At 41.8% G+C, this 5,684-nt stretch overlaps 1 pseudogene; it reads left to right on the top strand.

The window, feature by feature from the left end:
• Window positions 1-2,053: 2,053 nt before the first annotated feature.
• On the top strand, window positions 2,054-4,049 carry LOC102825045 (annotated as a pseudogene).
• Window positions 4,050-5,684: the final 1,635 nt, after the last annotated feature.

Below are 5,684 nucleotides of genomic sequence, written 5' to 3'. Positions count from 1 at the left end.
ACAACAATAATAACAAATGATTCGGTATATTGATTGCAATCCCCAGAATGTAATAGCACACTCTCCACTTTCTCCCTGTGTTTACTGTGTGGAGTCAGCCATTCCTATCCCTTCCTGCATTCTGAGTTTTATCTTTAGGCAAATGCTGCTCTTATAGCTGGTTGTTGTAAGGACTGCATAACCCCCTGGTATTACTGTTCAGCATTTTTACAGCATTTTCTTAAATCTTAATCCCACAAATCATAAACATCATGAAATGGATTCCTCAAAATACATACAGGACCAGTATCTGGCAGGAATTACTTGTATTTCTAGACCAGATATGGCTAGTGTTGAGTGTTCAGTTTTGTGCCAGACTAGGACTAACAAAACTGGACTTCAAGTGTTGATGACCTTCATGAATATCAGGGTCTCAGGTTTGAAGCAGATGTTGAATGAGGTACAGCAGCTTTTGCAAATGCCAACTTTTGGTGTAAGGGATAGGACTGCTCTCACTCTCCAGCAAGCACACTTAACAAAATTATCCTTGAGGCTCTTAAAGTGGACTCCCATAGTAAATAAGTACACCGACATATCAAGGTAGTTGTGTTTGTTATTGTTGCTGTTGTTAAGTGCCTTCAAGTTGGTTCCACCTCGTGGTGGTGGTGGTTGTGTGCCACCGAATTGGTTCCAACTCATAGAGACACTATATAGGGTTTCTGAGGCTGTAAATCTTCCCCAGCACAGAATGCCTCCGCTTTCTCCCAATAAGTGGCTGGTGGGCTTGAACTGCTGACCTGTAGATTGCAGTCCAGTGCTTATCCTGTGGAGCCATGATGCTTTCAGTAGTGTATAAGGGTAAGTCAGAAAGTATTGCTATAAAATCATAACATTTATTAAATAAAAACATACTGTGAAGTTATAATTTCTTAACATATTCTTCATCTAGGTGTATACATTTCTGAAGGTAGTGTTTCCACCTTTCTCATTCCTCCTCAAAGAATTCTGCACTTTTTCATTTATACTGTGTCAAAACAGCAGTTTTGATATCATGAATTTGTGGCACAAAAAGAAGTCTGAAGGGGCAAGATCAGTCTATAGGGTGGATGGGGTAGGGTTTACCAGTGAAATTCTCCTAGGACAGCCCTTGCTGCCTTCAAAGAAATCAGGTGCATTATTGTGATGGAAAAAAATTACTAAGTGCAAATTCACTTGGACTTTTTCTCACTAATGCAGTTTTCCATTTTCTAAAAACTTCTTCCTACTAAGCCCCTGGTATCATCTTATGTCCTTCCAGAAAATCTATCAAGATTGTCTCTTGGAAATGACCAAAAAGAGTGATCATAACCTTCTGAGTTGACCTCTCTGCCTTGAATTTGATGGCCCAGCAGATCCACTCAGAAGCTACTTGATCGGATCTCTTTTTGAAGACACCTTAGCGAAATTTAGACAACTTGTCTGCAGCCATCCACTGATCGCAGAAACATGTTTGAACATGTTTTGTTTGCAATAAACCTGTACATGTGTGAACTGGAATCCTAATAGCAATGCTTCTGACTTACCCTTATATAGTTCAAGTCTAATGTGTCCCTGTATAAGGCAGAAGGAGATGGCACAATTACCATGCACTACATGCCTGGAATTTGGGCGCTGGGAAGAAAAAAATTATCCACCCTTAGGGCTTGAATGAATGGGCACATTTAAAGCATCTATTACTGAGAGGGGTGAATAATATTCATAGGCTTAGGTGGTCTTAGTATTGCAGTTTCTATTTGGATTCCCCAGAACTGTGACCCAATTATTCTTTTCTTAAGCGAATAGCCTTGACCAGGATTGACTTCTAAATTTTAAGCAGCTCTTCAGAATCATCTTACTGAGTACTCTCCCACTTTTTGCTCTTTCACTTATATGTTGTTAAGTACCATAGAGTTGTTTCCGACTCATAGTGACCCTGTATGGGGTTTCCGAGGAGCACTGGCAAACTCGAATTACCGACTTTGCAGTTTTAAAACTTACCTTGCAGTCCAGTTTCGGAAACCCTACATAAGTTTACTACAAGTAACCTTGAGACTCAATGGCTGTGAGTAGGTTAGTTAGGACGTCATTAAGGATCCCTGGTAGTGCAGCGAGATAAGCATTCAACTGCTAAAATCATAAGGTTGGCGGTTTGAACCAATAGCCACTGTGCAGGAGAACGAAAATGCAACCCGCTCCCATAAAGATTTCTAGTCTCCAAAGCTTTATGGAGCAATTCTTTTCTGTCCTATTGTTGCTAAAGTGCCCTCGAGTCAGTTCTGACTCATACAGACCCTGTATAGGGTTTCTGAGGAGCGGCTGGTGAGCTTGAACCGCCCACCTTTAGGTTCAAACCAAGTTTGCAGTCCTGTGCATTAACACACAGCGCTATTGGGTTACTATAAATCATTCTACTTGATGGCCTTGGGTTCGATTTAGTGGTCTTAGGAAGTCCTTAAGGACCCCTGATTAAGCACTTGGCTGCTAGCCGAATGCTTTAACTGTTCTGTAGAAGGAGGATATGAGTTTACTTCCGTAAAAAGTACATAGAGTCGAGCAGTGTGCTAGAAGGCACAGCATTAAGAAGCTAGCCTAGGCGCCTACCGGCCTGTAAGCTAAAACCTGGGCGGGGCCTGGCGCCTTGCTCTTGTCCCTCCCTCTTCGCCAGGCCGCAAGGGCAGCGAGACCGAACTAGAGGGAGGGACAGCGAACGCCAGGAGAAGGCGAGCAGAACAATCAGTGGAAGGGAGGGCGAGCCCCGGGAGGAGGCGGCCAAGCGGAGCCTGGGGAGGGGAAAAGGGCCGGTAAGAGGCCAGGCCGAGCCAGGGGAACACAGAGCGAGCGCCGGGAGAAGGCGGGCAGACAGAGTCAGTGGGAGGGAAAGCGAGCGCCCGCACTAGTGGCGTGAGGGGAGCCTCCAGCCCGCCCCCTTAGCCTTCCCTTCTCGCCCGCTCCTCCTATCCACCACTGAGCAGCACCACCTCTGCGCCCGCGCCAAAGTCAGGAAAAATAGGAGTTCAAATCCAACCACTACGGAGCGGAGGAGCAGTCAGAAAAATAACAGCAGGAAACAACTGAATGTATTGATGAAGCACAAAATGAAGTTAAGTGCTGTTGACTCGGTTCCGACCCATAGCGATCCTGTATTGGGTTTCACTGTACAAACTAGTGTGGAGCTGCAGGATAATACACTGGAGCGAAATTTCGACAGTTCCTTCTGAAATCCTGTACATGGGCCCTGTGAATTGGAATTGGCTCAACCGCGCTGAAGAACAACAATGTACAAGCTAGTGAGGAGAGTTTGAAAGTAGAGCAGAAATATAACAAACCCCGCCAACCATTCATTCAGAAGAGGTGAGAATTGATCACCAAAATCCCAAATTTGAAGTAACGTTATTTGTCAACAATCCAAACATGTCTGCTTTGCTTGGAGAGGAAGATGCAGAAGCATTGCATTTTTTGACCAGAGTTAAAGTGGCAGAATTTGAAGGTGTTAAAGCAGGTTACAGAACAGATTTTCATCTTTACTTCGAAAATAAAGTTCTCTCCAAAGAATTTCATCTGAATGAGAGTGACCATCTATCCTCAAAATCAACTGAAATCAAATGGAAATCTGAAAAGGACTTGAAACATTCAAGTCAAACAGAATAAAGGCAACATGAAAAACCAGAGTTTCTTTACCTGGTTCTCTGATCATTCTGATGCAGGTGCAGATGAGTTAGATCATTAAAGATGGTATTTGGACAAATCCATTACAGTACTGTTTGGTTCTGATATGGATAATGAAAGGAGCTCTGGTAGTGTAGTGGTTACGAATCGGGCTGCTAACCTCAAAGTCAACAGTTCATAACTACCAGATGTTCACAGGAGAAAGATGAGGCTTTCTGCTCCCATAAAGATTTACGGCCTTGGAAACCCTATTCAGGGTCACTATGAGGCGAAACCAACTCCACAGCCCACACCCACCACCGACATAGATAATGGAAGGGGAAGGAGATGATGATGATGAAGAAGGAGAAGAAAATGATGATGAGAGAGAAGAAAGGGGAGAATGAAGGAGAAGATGACTAATAATAACACTGATGGATTCCAACCTTTTCAATTTTTCTTCACTTCCTGGGAGCAAGTTTCAGTCTCTTTTTTTTCCCTTCTTGTGCTCAGTCGCCCTGTACTTGAGGTCTCTTCTCTCTACACCGTGGTTTTCAACTCATTTTGGGAGGGAACATTCTATTTTTTTTATTATTATTGAAAGAAGTTTATTGTTAAGGAAACGGCTTAAAATTGCAAAGTCTCAGGCCCGCTTGACCCCATAACCATCATAGATTGTTTCTTTTATTGAGAATAACTTTTCTAAACATTATACAACAGTCACATACAATATTTGTCCTTTTGTGATTGTAAATTTATGATTTTGTAATTTCACTTAGCATATGGTACTCCAAGTTCATCCACGTTGTGGGGTGTTTAACAGATTCATCCTTATTCTTCAACATTTCATAGTATTCCACTGTGTATATATACCAAAGTTTGTTTAACCATTTTTCTATTGCTAGAAATTTAAGCTGTCTCCATGTTTTTGATATGTCTCTTGTAGACAGTATACGGAAGGATCCTGTTTTCTTCTCCATTCTGCTGAGAGTGAAATGCAGGCAGGTGTGTATGAATTCCCAAACTTGCAGTTGATACCCCATTTGACCTAGCTAGGACTGACATCAAGAACATCATACATGAATGGAGCGAAAAGTAATTAAGAAGACAAGAAAGAAAGAAAGAAAGAAAAGGTCAAAATGGAAGTCAGAAGAGATTCTGAAACTTGCTCTCCAGCATAGAGAGGCTAAAGCAAATGGAAGAATTGAAGAGGTCCAAGAGCTGAACAGAAAATTTCAAAGATCAGCTCGAGAAGATAAAACCAAATACTGTCATAAAATATGCAAAGATTTGGAATTAGAAAACCCAAAAGAAAGAACACGGTCAGCATTTCTCAAGCTGGGGAACTGAAGAAAAAATTCAAGCCTCGACTTTCGTTATTGAAAGATTCTCTGGGCAAATTATTAAATGATGCAGAATGCATCAAGAAAAGATGGAAGGAATACACAGAGTTATTGTACCAAAAGGAAATGGTTAATGTTCAACCATTTCAAGAGGTAGTATATGAACAAAAGCCAATGATACTCAATGAGGAAGTCCAAAGTGCATTGAAGGAATTGGCAAAGAACAAGGCACCAGGAATTGATGGAATAAAAATTGAAATCTTTCAAGAAAGTGAGGCAGCACAAGAGGCACTCACTCATCTCTGCCAAGAAATTTGAAAGACAACTATCTGGCTGACTGATTGGAAGAGATCCATATTTGTGCCCATTCCAAAGAAAGATAACCCAACGGAATGCGGAAATCATCAGTCTCTTTGATATCTAAAGCGAGTAAAGTTTTTCTAAAGGTAATACAGAAACGGCTACAATCATACATTGACAGAGAACTTCCAGAGGTTCAAGCTGGATTCAGAAGAGGTCGTGGAACGAGAGATATCATTGCTGATGTCCAGTGGACCTTGGCTGAAAGCAGAGAATATCAGAAAGATGTTTCCCTATGCTTTATTGACTACGCAAAGACTTTTGATTGTGTGGATCATGACAAGCTATGGACAACATTGAGAAGTATGAGTATTCCAGAACACTTAATTGTACTTCTGA

This window comes from Chrysochloris asiatica, unplaced genomic scaffold (genome assembly GCF_000296735.1).
Source record: "Chrysochloris asiatica unplaced genomic scaffold, ChrAsi1.0 scaffold00203, whole genome shotgun sequence".
Lineage (NCBI taxonomy): Eukaryota > Metazoa > Chordata > Mammalia > Afrosoricida > Chrysochloridae > Chrysochloris > Chrysochloris asiatica.
The sequence above is the reverse complement of the archived record's forward strand: the minus strand, read 5'-3'. Positions and strand labels throughout refer to the sequence as shown.